General features: G+C 42.2%; 2 non-coding genes and 1 pseudogene across 2 annotated transcripts; 1 reads left to right on the top strand and 2 right to left on the bottom strand.

Moving 5' to 3' along the window:
- Positions 1 to 870: 870 nt before the first annotated feature.
- LOC140285309 (U2 spliceosomal RNA) lies at positions 871 to 1,061 on the bottom strand. The gene has a single exon (XR_011910403.1). It is a non-coding gene; the product is annotated as a U2 spliceosomal RNA (small nuclear RNA).
- Positions 1,062 to 6,031: 4,970 nt separating this feature from the next.
- On the top strand, positions 6,032 to 6,208 carry LOC140285240 (U2 spliceosomal RNA; annotated as a pseudogene).
- A 7,617-nt stretch (positions 6,209 to 13,825) lies between these two features.
- LOC140285321 (U2 spliceosomal RNA) lies at positions 13,826 to 14,016 on the bottom strand. The gene has a single exon (XR_011910414.1). It is a non-coding gene; the product is annotated as a U2 spliceosomal RNA (small nuclear RNA).
- Positions 14,017 to 16,062: the final 2,046 nt, after the last annotated feature.

Here is a 16,062-nt window from a genome sequence, read left to right as displayed (position 1 = left end):
ACTATGGTCGGACATTCAAACCTTCTTGTAGCCGAACACATCCAGTCCTGCTTTTGATGATGTATGTTCAGGCATTCGAACCTTTTCTTACCAGCTTTTTACAAACTATGCTCGGACATTCAAACCTTCTTGTAGCCGAACACATCCACTCCTGCTTTTGATGATGTATGGTTGGGCATTCGAACCTACTTGTTGCCCGCTTTTCATTAATTATGGGTGGACATTCACACCTTGTCGCAGCCAAACACCTCCGCTCCCTGTTTTGATCATGTATGGTTGGACATTCGCACCTTTTCTCACCCGCTTTTTGCAAACTATGGTCGGCCATTCACAGCTTCCTCTCCACCATACTTCTATGGTGGGATATTCACACCCACTTGCATCCGAAGACCTCCGCCCCCACTTTTGTTGATATTTAGTCGGTCATTCGCACCTTACCCACTTTTGGCAAACTATGGCCTTCTTGCAGCCAAAAACCTCTGATCTCGCTTTTGATGATGTAAGGTTGGGCATTCAGACCTTGCTTCACCTGCTTTTCACCAAATATAGTCGGACATTCACACCTTCTTGCAGCCGAACACTTCCGCTCCACCTTTTAGTTTTCTATGTGGCATTCACACCTTTTTTTTCACCGCATTTTATAAAAACACCACAGGAACACCGTATTGAGGCTTTGTTCTGACCGCTCATTCGGTGTCGCATTTCTTTCAAGCAATTCTCCTGGTTAGCCCGCACTCGGCTTGCTCCCAGAGCCGTGTTAAAGTCTACTTCGCATTCACTCTCTTTTCTCAGCAGACTAAAAGAAAGTTTCATCTTAGGCTCCCTGAAACTTCCATCCTGCACCGCTGTTTGCTTTTTCACAAGAGCAGAGGAGAGCGCACCGTTCCCAGGGGCACTACAGTACCGGGTCGATGCTTGGAGTGAACGGAGCAAGCTCCTTTTTCAACTCCTATTGATACAAATCCATTTAATATGTAGTCCTCGCATAGAGGACACATCAGACATTAAACTGATAAGAACAGATACTACACTTGATCTTAGCCAAAAGGCCGAGAAGCGATAACTGTCCACTGGTTCACGTCCGAGGGCCCTTCCTGGCACAATGCGCACTTGTAGCGGTGTTCTTTTTATGGCCATAGTGTCACTTTGCACCTCGGCCTACCCGCTGCACTGAGCACTCTTCAGCCCTTTTAAATGGTATAACTTTACACTACCGCACGCTCCAGCGAGCACCATTCAAGCAACAACTTTGCACTCCAGCTTCGAACATTGGCACAGTCGCAACAAGTAAGGCGACTCTACTCAGAGAAGTCACTCTGCACAGTAATAAGATTTCTTTTGCACAGACAGAAAGGGCTTCATCCGCAAAGGTAAAGGCTGCCAAAAATAGAAACAACTCATTAGTGCTGCTCAACGTTGTACTTTGCAGTAAAAGAAAGAACAAATCTAAAGATTCAGGAATCCGAGAATAAGCTTACTTCCATGAGTTCTTCACGATTTCGGATTTTGCTATAAAATGAATTCCTTCACTCAAACTAAATTAAAACTGCTAAACCGCTAATCTGTTACATGCAAGGCAGATGTCAAATTCACCGAAATAGGATCTAAGGGTATTTGGCCAATCGAGCTGTAGCAGCTTCGGTAAAAGAGTATAAGTTGAAGAGTTTGTGAATAAAGGTGTGCGCACACATAGTGAGTTGTAGGAAAATAGGCAGGGAGCAATGCCGGCTGGGGTATAGGTTCTTGTATGTTGTCTGACTGTTTGATTTGAATGTGTTGTGTAAGTGTCCTGTTGAATGTTACATGTTTGGGCTTTGACACGCTTCACTGTGGTTGTTAACTGTGTGGTGTGTCCTGAAATGTTATATGTTTGGGCTGTGTGACATGCTTAATGCTTTTCAGTAGCAACCCACTTATTCATATATAGCAACTGACAACATAAGAAGTCCGGACATACTTTGATAGTAGTTGTAGAAGTATCCTTATTGATAATAGATAAACTAATTCATAGTGATAGAACAGTAGATGAACAGGTGCCTGCACATGTCTCATGAAAATAAAATGGGTGTATGATTGCTGACGGCAGAGCAATACTGCCAAACTTATGAGTTCTTGTGGCAAACTTGATTCAGTGTCTTGACGTGTATACGCTGTTTCGCTGACTTGTCACAAGAAACAAAGTGTGTTTGATAAGATCCGACCATTTTATTACGGGAGGATCAGTATGTATGGATTCTGATGTGACTGATAAACTCATTCGTATCTTAAGCATAATCTAATACGTGAGACAACGCCCTGGCACACAATCAAAAAAAAAAAAGAGAGAGCGGTTTTGTGTCCCCACAGTCCATAATGTAGAAAAGAGAGAAAAAAGCCTTTCTGATTTGTTGTGTGTGCTCACAGTGCAGAGTGTAGAGAAAAGAGAGAAAAGAAAGCCGTTTTGGTGTCACGGGTGTTGTGACTTACACACACACATTTCTGAATTGAGAAAGGAAATTATTTTAGAGGAAGCACTAGAGTTTAGATCCCACATTTGTTGATAGGCATTCATTTAATTTTTCTTTTAATCAGTTTTAAAGTGAATACTAACTGAGAAATGAAAAAGGTGAAGAGTTTAGAAGCTTGGTTCAAGAGCAAAACTTGGTTTATGATCAGCTGAGTCTCTAAACAGAACAGCAAAGGGCTTCATCGAACATTTAAAAAAGATTCAGATTGTTAGAATATCCAGAATTTATAGGAATGGTGGTGATTACTCTTATTTTCTAGAATGGAAATAACTGCACCATGTCTGTTTTATGAATTTAAGGGGCTAAAAAGTTTTGTTCTCGTTTTTCTATGATTAACCGAATGTATGTGAGAGTCCAAACAGACAGAAGGGTTACGGCCGAGCGCTGGACCTTCCAAAAAAGATGAGACAGGCTGGACCCGTGCCATACTAGTTAAGGCCTGCCTGTGGATTACAGGTTCTTTAAACTCTCACACACACAAACTCACACACGTTCGCACACATACACCCATACACACACACATTCTTGAACTTGCTGCAAGATTAAACCTTTGCATTAACTGACTCCAGCAACTCTGAGTCTCATTGAGAGACTTTTCTCAACAATTGGGTCCTCAAACCAGATCTCAACGTTTTTTCCGCTGTCCAGGGTCGGAGCTGAAACCGTGCACGGGGGAGTCCAGTACTCCTAATGAAAGACCCCCTGCTGAATTGCGGTAATTAGGGGCCAGTGTCCACTGAAAGGGGGAAAAAGGGACGAGATCGTACTTTTGAATCAATGGCCAGAAGCCATTGGCAGTGCAGGCATCAACAATAATGGTGTTATTTCACCCATTAACACTTAAGGTACCTCATGCAGTGGCTGTGATATGGTTACTTAACAAAATATCTTTACCAGACATCTCTCCTACATAACAGTTCTTCTTTCACAGCCACACCTTGTTGTCGAGAGATGTGCTACACTTAATCCATCCACACTGCTACCTACCCCACAGATGGAAAGCCAGAAATAACCATCAGTGTTTTACCCAGGCCAGACTTAACTGATATACGTTATGAAAATGCAGAAATAACTATATTTATTCAACAGATCAAGGAAAAAAACCCTGATGGCACAAATGCTACAGGATTTGCAGTAGTAACAGAAACTGAAGTTTTCTTAAAACAACCACTACCAAAAAATTACTCTGTTCAAGCAGTCGAATTGGTAGCTTTAACTGAAGCTTGTAAATTAAATAACAAAAAGGTTGTTAACGTTTACACTGACAGTCAGTATGCCTTCTCAACTGTACATGTGTTAACACAGCATTGGGAAAACAGGTATGTTGACATCCACAGCTAAATGTATAAACTACAAATATTTTAGCATTATTAGATGTTATTCAATTGCCATCTACAATAGACTCGTATGAATGACCGGAAGGAAAACCATACTGCCAAAGAATTTGTTTAAATATGCTGCAGTATTGAGCCACGGACCATGTCATGTCTCAACAGGAGGGATGGAAGCAATAATGAACCAGGTTTTTACAGCATATGGTTTTACTAATTATTAAAAACATTTTTTTAGAATAAATAAATGAATAAAGTTTTGTCTAGCAGGTCAAATATGTGCAAAATACATTCCACAGGGCAATCTAAGACCAAAACGAAGATAATTCCCTAAGCCAGTGTATCTTTTTCAACATATTTGTTTGGATTTCATTATTTCATTATTTTGTAGATTTCATTGAACTAAATTAATGTTAAGGGAAACGATTCTGCTCAGTGACAACAGAGGTTTTTACCAAATGGTCTGAAATATTTCCATGTGCACAAGCAGATGCACTCTCAGTAGCAAAATCACGCGTAAAATAACTCATTTCTAGATTTGAAATTCCTGAAAAGATCTTCAGTGATAATTTGACACACTTTGTAAACAATGTCATCTCACTGATGGCAAAGAACTTAAAATAGACCTTAGAAACCACTGTGATATAGAAGGTTTCGCTAACACATTGGAATTGTTTTACTATTTACATATGCATGTGCAGTGAAGAATTGCTTGCTGCTGATAAATGCAAAGAAGAACAGCTTACACATAAATGCTCACATATAGGCTGCTGAATGCAATGAAGACCTGCTTATCCAGTAAAGTTCAATGTCAATGTGTAATATTCAATTAGGATTTGCAAAACAGTGAAGTTAAACAATGAATGGGTCCATAGTCGGTATGAGAAGACTACAGGAATATTTACCTGGGTGTACGTTCAAACAGAGATGAGAAAATTGCGATAAATTATTGTTTGTTTGTTTGTTAGTATGTATATGAATGTTATGTGTATAAACTGTGTTGAGTTGTAGTTACTCAGTAGTGTCTCAGTGAAACAACCGACGGGGGAAGCCTTGCGGTGACAACAAAAGCAGTGTTTTACTGATCAGTCAAGTTGCTCCAGTGTACTCCATACAAACTGGTTGGCTACTGAAGGGATATAAAATGGGGAATACTTGTTTTAAAGCAAACAAGGAATTAGATGGGAAAAATACATGTTTTAACGGGACCCAGACAATATTAAATACTCAGACAGATGGGAGAAGAAGTGTAGTTTTGTAGGAAATCACAAAATTATTACATAAAATGAGTGAAATCAATTGAAGAATGCCTTTCTGAAGAGCTGTTTACCACAGATGAGCAGCTTTGCGACCAAGCACATTGTAGATCGCTTTACTGCCAAAATGATCTAGTTTAATGGATTGGTTTAGACATTTATAACAGCATTTTAAGAACAAAGAGAGAAACAAAAAGGGACAACGCTTCATGGTGGAAGGTGATGTATAAATAACTGTGTATATGATGAAGGAGAGACCATTTGAGCAGCACAGCCATTTCGCAGCACAGGGACAGCAGTCCAAGTTAAAGGATCTCCCATGTGGTATCACCTGTCACACTGTGTCAAGGCATCAAAAGAAGAAAAAATCACCAAACTCAAGGACAAAGAGACGAAGACTCCGGTGAACGAAGAGAGATGACTTACAAACCAGAAATACAAAAGGATGCTCGATATCAAGATCCAGAAGAAGAGGCTAACAATGCCACGAACACTTACGATGCTGGGAATGATGCCAGCAATGAACAGAGAAGAAGATTCAGTGTCATCAATCTGCAACACGTGCCTCTAATGAGGGGGTGAATATAGAATCCTCAACGATTACAACGTCTCTGGGAACTGTGACAACAACAAGGTTTAAACCATTTTGATATATATTGTAACCTATTGGCTAAGGAATAGTGCTGAAAATGAGGTAAATCTAATCCACCACTGTCCTTGGTCTTCTGTAGGGTTTTTAAACTAATACGTGGTGGTTTGTTTTTCCACAGAAATTTGGAGATGCATGAATCTAGTGACTTAAACCAAGTAGCAGATGGTTTTATGGGGATCATTGAGAACAAATAGTTAACTTTTGGTAGTATCATCATTTTAATGGTTGTAACTCTCCCCATAAGTGATATAGGTAAGGACTTCCAACGAGAGAGATCGTCCTCTACTCTCTTTACTAATTGCACATAATCCATCTGTACTTATCAGTTTAATATGTGATATGTCTATGCAAGGACTACATATTAAATGGATTTTTATCAATAGGAGTTGAAAAAGGAGCTTGCTCCGTTCACTCCAAGCATCGACCCGGTACTGCAGTGCCGCTGGGAACGGTGCGCTCTCCTCTGCTCTTGTGAAAAAGCTAACAGCGGTGCAGGATGGAAGTTTCTTTTAGTCTGCTGAGAAAAGAGAGTGAATGCGAAGTAGACTTTAACACGGCTCTGGGAGCGAGCCGAGTGCGGGCTAACCAGGAGAAATGCTTGAAAGAAACGCGACACCGAATGAGCGGTCAGAACAAAGCCTCAATACGGTGTTCCTGTGGTGTTTTTATAAAATGCGGTGAAAATAAAGGTGGGAATGCCCCATAGAAAACTAAAAGGTGGAGCGGAAGTGTTCGGCTGCAAGAAGGTGTGAATGTCCGACTATATTTGGTGAAAAGCAGGTGAAGCAAGGTCTGAATGCCCAACCTTACATCATCAAAAGCGAGATCAGAGGTTTTTGGCTGCAAGAAGGCCATAGTTTGCCAAAAGCGGGTAAGGTGCGAATGACCGACTAAATATCAACAAAAGTGGGGGCGGAGGTCTTCGGATGCAAGTGGGTGTGAATATCCCACCATACAAGTATGGTGGAGAGGAAGCTGTGAATGGCCGACCATAGTTTGCAAAAAGCGGGTGAGAAAAGGTGCGAATGTCCAACCATACATGATCGAAACAGGGTGTTTGGCTGCGACAAGGTGTGAATGTCCACCCATAATTAATGAAAAGCGGGCAACAAGTAGGTTCGAATGCCATACCATACATCATCAAAAGCAGGAGTGGATGTGTTTGGCTACAAGAATGTTTGAATGTCCGAGCATAGTTTGTAAAAAGCGGGTAAGAAAAGGTTCGAATGCCCGAACATACACCATCAAAAGAGGGAGCGGAGGTGTTCCGCTGTAAGACGGTGTGAATGTCCGACCATAGTTGGTAAAAAGTGGGTATGAAAAGGTGCGAATGCCCAAATTCGGCTGCAAAAAACTGTGTTCGGCTGCAAAAAGGTGTGAATGTTCGACTAAAGTTTGTAAAAAGCGGGTAAGACAAGGTGCGAATGCCTGACAATGTATGATCAAAAGCGGGAGCGGAGGTGTTCAGCTGCAAGAAGGTCTAAATGTCCATAATTAATTGCTAGAAAACATGAAAGAAAATTTTCGAAAATCAATCCGCACATGATCATAAGTGGGAGAGGAGGTGTTCAGCTGCAAGAAGGTGTGAATATCCTACCATAATTGCTGAAAAATGTGTTAGAAACGGTAAGAATCCCGGACCATACCTCATCAAAAGCTAGAGAGGTGGTGTTCGGCTACAAGTAGGTGTGAATGTCTGACTAAAGTTCAAATATATTAACAAAAGCGGGAGGAGAGGTCATCGGATGAGTGGTTGAGAATTTCCAACCATAATCTATAAAATGCGGTGAAAAAAAAGGTGTGATAGAAACCTAAAAGGTGGAGCGGAAGTGTTCGGCTGCAAGAAGGTGTGAATGTCCATCTATAGTTGGTGAAAAGCAGGAAAAGCAAGGTCTGAATGCCCAATCTTACATCATCAAAAGCGAGATCAGAGGTGTTTGGCGGCAAGAAAACGGGTAAGGTGTGAATGACCGACTAAATATCAACAAAAGTGGGGGCGGAGATCTTCGGATGCAAGTGGGTGTGAATATCCCACCATACAAGTATGGTGGAGAGGAAGCTGTGAATGGCCGACCATAGTTTGCAAAAAGCGGGTGAGAAAAGGTGCGAATGTCCAACCACACATGATCAAAACAGGGAGCGGAGGTGTTTGGCTGTGACAAGGTGTGAATGTCCACCCATAATTAATGAAAAGCGGGCAACAAGTAGGTTCGAATGCCCAACCATACATCAACAAAAGCAGGAGTGGATGTGTTTGGCTACAAGAAGGTTTGAATGTCCGAGCATAGTTTGTAAAAAGCGGGTAAGAAAAGGTGCGAATGCCCGACAAAGTATGATCAAAAGAGGGAGTGGAGGTTTTCGGCTACAAGGTTTGAATGTACGACCATAGTTTGTAAAAAGCGGGTAAGAAAAGGTGCAAATGCCCGAACATACACCATCAAAAGAGGGAGCGGAGGTGTTACACTTGAAAGACGGTGTGAATGTCCGACCATAGTTGGTAAAAAGTGGGTAAGAAAAGGTTCGAATGCCCGAATATATACCATCAAAAGCGGAAGCGGAGGTGTTCGGCTGCAAGAAGGTGTGAACGTCCGACCAAAGTTTGTAAAAAGCAGTTAAGAAAAGGTTCGAATATCCAACCAAACATAATCAAAAGTGGGAGCAGAGCTGTTCGACTGCAAGTAGGTGTGAATATCCACCCATAATTCCTGAAAAATGGGTAAGAAAAGGTGCGAATGCCCAACCATACATCATCAAAAGAAGAAGTGGATGTGTTCTGCTACAAGAAGGTTTGAATGTCCGACCATAGTTTGTAAAAAGCGGGTAAGAAAAAGTTCGAATGCCCGAACATACACCATCAAAAGAGGGAGCGGAGGTGTTCCGCTGTAAGATGCTGCGAATGTCCGACCATAGTTGGTAAAAAGCGGGTAAGAAAAGGTTAAAAAACCGGACTGTACACAATCAATAGCGGGAGCGGAGTTGTTCGGCTACTAAAAGGTGTGAAAGTCCGACCATGGTTTGTAAAAAGCCGGTAAGAAAAGGTGCGAATGCCGGACAATGTATGATTAAAAGAGGGAACGGAGGTGTCATATTATTATTATTATATATCATATGTCATATGTCATAAACTGCTTTGTCATATTTTTCAGCAAGTATGGTCGGACATTCACACCTACTCACAGCCGAACACCTCCGCTCCCGCATTTGATGGTGTATAGTCGGGCATTCTCACCATTTCTCATCAGGTTTTTGCAAATTATGATCTGACATTCACACCTGCTTTTGATGATGTATGGTTGGGCATTCGCACCTTTTTTTACCCATTTTTCAGGAATTATGGGTGGACATTCACACCTTCTTGCAGCTGAACACCTCCTCTCCCGCATATGATCATGTGCGGTTTGACATTCGAAAATTTTCTTTCATGTTTTTTAGCAATTATTGATGGACATTGAGACCTTCTTGCAGCTGAACACCTCTGCTCCCGCTTTTGATGGTGTATAGTCGGGCTTCCGAGCCTTTTCTTCCCCGGTTTTTACAAATTATGGTTGGACATTCAGACCTTCTTGCAGCCGAAAACCTCCGCTCCCTCTTTTGATCATACATTGTCGGGCATTGACACCTTTTCTTAACCGCTTTTTACAAAACATGGTCGGACTTTCACACCTTCTTGTAGCCGAACACATCCCTTCCCGCTATTGATTGTGTACAGACGGCCATTTTAACCTTTTCTTACCCGCTTTTTACCAACTACGGTCGGACATTCACACCTTCTTATGGCGGAACACCTCCGCTCCCTCTTTTGATGGTGTATGTTCGGGCATTCGAACCTTTTCTTACCCGCTTTTAACAAACTATGCTCGGACATTCAAACCTTGTAGCCGAACACATCCAGTCCTGCTTTTGATGATGTATGGTTGGCCATTCGAACTTTTTCTTACCCGCTTTTTACCAACTACGGTCGGACATTCACACCTTCTTATGGCGGAACACCTCCGCTCCCTCTTTTGATGTTGTATGTTTGGGCATTCGAACCTTTTCTTACCCGCTTTTTACAAACTATGGTCAGACATTCAAACCTTCTTGTAGCCGAACACATCCAGTTCTGCTTTTGAGGATGTATGGTCGGACTTTCACACCTTTTAGTAGCCAAACCACTCCGCTCCCGCTATTGATTGTGTACAGTCGGGTATTTTAACCTTTTCTTACCCGCTTTTTACCAATTATGGTCGGACATTCACACCTTCTTACAGCGGAACACCTCCGCTCCCTGTTTTGATCATTTATGGTCTGGCAATACTACCTTTTCTTACCCGTTTTTGAGTAATTTTGGCTGGACATTCACAGCTTCTTGCATCCGAACACCTCTTCTCTGCTTTTGATGATGAATAGTCCGGCATTCTTACCTTTTCTAACACATTTTTCAGTAATTATTGTCGGTCATTCACACCTTTCTCATCAGCTTTTTGCAAATTATGATCTGACATTCACACCTACTTGCAGCCGAACACCTCGGCTTCCGTTTTTGATGGTGTATATTTTGGCATTCGAACCTTTTCTTACCCACTTTTTACAAACTATGCTCGGACATTCACACCTTCTTGCAGCCGAACACATCCACTTCTGCTTTTTATGATGTATAGTTGGGCATTCACACCTTTTCTTACCCATTTTTCAGTAATTATTGGTTGGAAATTCAGTCCTTGCAGCCGAACACCTCCGCTCCCTCTTTTGATCATACATTGTCGGGCATTCGCACCTTGTCTTACCTGCGTTTTACAAACCATGGTCGGACTTTCACACCTTCTTGTAGCCGAACAACTCCGCTCCCGCTATTGATTGTGTACAGTCGGGTATTTTAACCTTTTCTTACCCGCTTTTTACCAATTATGGTCGGACATTCACACCGTCTTACAGCGGAACACCTCCGCTTCCAATTTTGATGGTGTATGTTCGAGCATTCGAACTTTTTCTTACCCACTTTTTACAAACTATGGTCGGACATTCAAACCTTCTTGTAGCAGAACACATCCACTTCTTCTTTTGATGATGTATGGTTGGGCATTCGCACCTTTTCTTACCCATTTTTCAGGAATTATGGGTGGAAATTCACACCTACTTGCAGTCGAACAGCTCTGCTCCCACTTTTGATTATGTTTGGTTGGATATTCGAACCTTTTCTTAACTGCTTTTTACAAACTTTGGTCGGACGTTCACACCTTCTTGCAGCCGAACACCTCCGCTTCCGCTTATGATGGTATATATTCGGGCATTCGAACCTTTTCTTACCCGCTTTTTACCAACTATGGTCGGACATTCGCACCATCTTACAGCGGAACACCTCCGCTCCCTCTTTTGATGGTGTATGTTCGGGAATTCGCACCTTTTCTTACCCGCTTTTAACAAACTATGGTTGGACATTCAAACCTTCTTGTAGCCGAAAACCTCCACTCCCTCTTTTGATCATACATTGTCGGGCATTCGCACCTTTTCTTACCCGCTTTTTGCAAACTATGCTCGGACATTCAAACCTTCTTGTAGCCAAACGCATCCACTCCTGCTTTTGTTGATGTATGGTTGGGCATTCGAACCTACTTGTTGCCCGCTTTTCATTAATTATGGGTGGACATTCAGACCTACTTGCAGCCGAACACCTCGGCTTCCGCTTTTGATGGTGTATATTTTTGCATTCGAACCTTTTCTTACCCGCTTTTTACAAACCATGGTCGGACTTTCACACCTTCTTTTAGCCGAACAACTCCGCTCCCGCTATTGATTGTGTAGAGTCGGTTATTTTAACCTTTTCTTACCCGCTTTTTACCAACTATGGTTGGACATTCACACCTTCTTACAGCGGAACACCTCCGCTCCCTCTTTTGATGGTGTATGTTCGGGCATTCGAACCTTTTCTTACCCGCTTTTTACAAACTATGCTCGGACATTCACACCTTCTTGCAGCGGAACACCTCCGCTCCCTCTTTTGATGGTGTATGTTCGGGCATTCGAACCTTTTCTTACCCACTTTTTACAAACTATGCTCGGACATTCACACCTTCTTGCAAAGAAACACCTCCGCTCCCTCTTTTGATTGTGTATGTTCGGGCATTCAAACCTTTTCTTACCCGCCTTTTACAAACTATGGTCGGACATTCAAACCTTCTTGTGGCCGAACACATCCACTTCTGCTTTTGATGATGTATAGTTGGGCATTCACACCTTTTCTTACCCATTTTTCAGTAATTATTGGTGGACATTCAGACCTTCTTGCAGCTGAACACCTCTGCTCCCGCTTTTGATGGTGTATAGTCGGGCTTTCGAGGCTTTTCTTCAACGGTGTTTACAAATTATGGTTGGAAATTCAGACCTTGCAGCCGAACACCTCCGCTCCCTCTTTTGATCATACATTGTCGGACATTCGCACCTTGTCTTACCCGCGTTTTACAAACCATGGTCGGACATTCACAGCTTCCTCTCCACCATACTTGTATGGTGGGATATTCACACCCACTTGCATCCGAAGACCTCCGCCCCCACTTTTGTTGATATTTAGTCGGTCATTCACACCTAACCCGTTTTCTTGCAGCCAAACACCTCTGATCTCGCTTTTGATGATGTAAGATTGGGCATTCAGACCTTGCTTTTCCTGCTTTTCACCAACTATAGACGGACATTCACACCTTCTTGCAGCCGAACACTTCCGCTCCACCTTTTAGGTTTCTATCACACCTTTTTTTTCACCGCATTTTATAGATTACGGTTGGAAATTCTCAACCACTCATCCGAAGAGCTCTCCTCCCGCTTTTGTTAATATATTTGAACTTTAGTCAGACATTCACACCTACTTGCAGCCGAACACCACCTCTCTAGCTTTTGATGATGTATGGTCCGGCATTCCTACCGTTTCTAACACATTTTTCAGCAATTATGGTAGGACATTCACACCTTCTTGCAGCTGAACACCTCCTCTCCCACTTATGATCATATGCAGATTGATTTTCGAAAATTTTCTTTCATGTTTTCTAGCAATTAATGATGGACATTTAGACCTTCTTGCAGCTGAATACCTCCGCTCCCGCTTTTGATCATACATTGTCAGGCATTCGAACCTTGTCTTACAAACTTTAGTCAAACATTCACACCTTTTTGCAGCCGAACACAGTTTTTTTCAGCCGATTTTGGGCATTCGAACCTTTTCATACCCACTTTTTACCAACTATGGTCGGACATTCAAACCTTCTTGTAGCCGAACACATCCAGTCCTGCTTTTGATGATGTATGTTCAGGCATTCGAACCTTTTCTTACCCGCTTTTTACAAACTATGCTCGGACATTCAAACCTTCTTGTAGCCGAACACATCCACTCCTGCTTTTGATGATGTATGGTTGGGCATTCGAACCTACTTGTTGCCCGCTTTTCATTAATTATGGGTGGACATTCACACCTTGTCGCAGCCAAACACCTCCGCTCCCTGTTTTGATCATGTATGGTTGGACATTCGCACCTTTTCTCACCCGCTTTTTGCAAACTATGGTCGGCCATTCACAGCTTCCTCTCCACCATACTTCTATGGTGGGATATTCACACCCACTTGCATCCGAAGACCTCCGCCCCCACTTTTGTTGATATTTAGTCGGTCATTCGCACCTTACCCACTTTTGGCAAACTATGGCCTTCTTGCAGCCAAAAACCTCTGATCTCGCTTTTGATAATGTAAGGTTGGGCATTCAGACCTTGCTTCACCTGCTTTTCACCAAATATAGTCGGACATTCACACCTTCTTGCAGCCGAACACTTCCGCTCCACCTTTTAGTTTTCTATGGGGCATTCACACCTTTTTTTTCACCGCATTTTATAAAAACACCACAGGAACACCGTATTGAGGCTTTGTTCTGACCGCTCATTCGGTGTCGCGTTTCTTTCAAGCAATTCTCCTGGTTAGCCCGCACTCGGCTCGCTCCCAGAACCGTGTTAAAGTCTACTTCGCATTCACTCTCTTTTCTCAGCAGACTAAAAGAAAGTTTCATCTTGGGCTCCCTGAAACTTCCATCCTGCACCGCTGTTTGCTTTTTCACAAGAGCAGAGGAGAGCGCACCGTTCCCAGGGGCACTACAGTACCGGGTCGATGCTTGGAGTGAACGGAGCAAGCTCCTTTTTCAACTCCTATTGATACAAATCCATTTAATATGTAGTCCTCGCATAGAGGACACATCAGACATTAAACTAATAAGAACAGATACTACACTTGATCTTAGCCAAAAGGCCGAGAAGCGATAACTGTCCACTGGTTCACGTCCGAGGGCCCTTCCTGGCACAATGCGCACTTGTAGCGGTGTTCTTTTTATGGCCATAGTGTCACTTTGCACCTCGGCCCACCCGCTGCACTGAGCACTCTTCAGCCCTTTTAAATGGTATAACTTTACACTACCGCACGCTCCAGCGAGCACCATTCAAGCAACAACTTTGCACTCCAGCTTCGAACATTGGCACAGTCGCAACAAGTAAGGCGACTCTACTCAGAGAAGTCACTCTGCACAGTAACAAGATTTCTTTTGCACAGACAGAAAGGGCTTCATCCGCAAAGGTAAAGCCTGCCAATAATAGAAACAACTCATTAGTGCTGCTCAACGTTGTACTTTGCAGTAAAACAAAGAGCAAATCTAAAGATTCAGGAATCCGAGAATAAGCTTACTTCCATGAGTTCTTCACGATTTCGGATTTTGCTATAAAATGAATTCCTTCACTCAAACTAAATTAAAACTGCTAAACCGCTAATCTGTTACATGCAAGGCAGATGTCAAATTCACCGAAATAGGATCTAAGGGTATTTGGCCAATCGAGCTGTAGCAGCTTCGGTAAAAGAGTATAAGTTGAAGAGTTTGTGAATAAAGGTGTGCGCACACATAGTGAGTTGTAGGAAAATAGGCAGGGAGCAATGCCGGCTGGGGTATAGGTTCTTGTATGTTGTCTGACTGTTTGATTTGAATGTGTTGTGTAAGTGTCCTGTTGAATGTTACATGTTTGGGCTTTGACACGCTTGACTGTGGTTGTTAACTGTGTGGTGTGTCCTGAAATGTTATATGTTTGGGCTGTGTGACATGCTTAATGCTTTTCAGTAGCAACCCACTTATTGATATATAGCAACTGACAACATAAGAAGTCCGGACATACTTTGATAGTAGTTGTAGAAGTATCCTTATTGATAATAGATAAACTAATTCATAGTGATAGAACAGTAGATGAACAGGTGCCTGCACATGTCTCATGAAAATAAAATGGGTGTATGATTGCTGACGGCAGAGCAATACTGCCAAACTTATGAGTTCTTGTGGCAAACTTGATTCAGTGTCTTGACGTGTATACGCTGTTTCGCTGACTTGTCACAAGAAACAAAGTGTGTTTGATAAGATCCGACCATTTTATTACGGGAGGATCAGTATGTATGGATTCTGATGTGACTGATAAACTCATTCGTATCTTAAGCATAATCTAATACGTGAGACAACGCCCTGGCACACAATCAAAAAAAAAAAAAAGAGAGAGCGGTTTTGTGTCCCCACAGTCCATAATGTAGAAAAGAGAGAAAAAAAGCCTTTCTGATTTGTTGTGTGTGCTCACAGTGCAGAGTGTAGAGAAAAGAGAGAAAAGAAAGCCGTTTTGGTGTCACGGGTGTTGTGACTTACACACACACATTTCTGAATTGAGAAAGGAAATTATTTTAGAGGAAGCACTAGAGTTTAGATCCCACATTTGTTGATAGGCATTCATTTAATTTTTCTTTTAATCAGTTTTAAAGTGAATACTAACTGAGAAATGAAAAAGGTGAAGAGTTTAGAAGCTTGGTTCAAGAGCAAAACTTGGTTTATGATCAGCTGAGTCTCTAAACAGAACAGCAAAGGGCTTCATCGAACATTTAAAAAAGATTCAGATTGTTAGAATATCCAGAATTTATAGGAATGGTGGTGATTACTCTTATTTTCTAGAATGGAAATAACTGCACCATGTCTGTTTTATGAATTTAAGGGGCTAAAAAGTTTTGTTCTCGTTTTTCTATGATTAACCGAATGTATGTGAGAGTCCAAACAGACAGAAGGGTTACGGCCGAGCGCTGGACCTTCCAAAAAAGATGAGACAGGCTGGACCCGTGCCATACTAGTTAAGGCCTGCCTGTGGATAACAGGTTCTTTAAACTCTCACACACACAAACTCACACACGTTCGCACACATACACCCATACACACACACATTCTTGAACTTGCTGCAAGATTAAACCTTTGCATTAACTGACTCCAGCAACTCTGAGTCTCATTGAGAGACTTTT

The sequence above is a fragment of the Leuresthes tenuis genome, unplaced genomic scaffold (assembly GCF_036924035.1).
Source record: "Leuresthes tenuis unplaced genomic scaffold, fLeuTen1.0.hap1 SCAF_34, whole genome shotgun sequence".
NCBI lineage: Eukaryota > Metazoa > Chordata > Actinopteri > Atheriniformes > Atherinopsidae > Leuresthes > Leuresthes tenuis.
The sequence above is the reverse complement of the archived record's forward strand: the minus strand, read 5'-3'. Positions and strand labels throughout refer to the sequence as shown.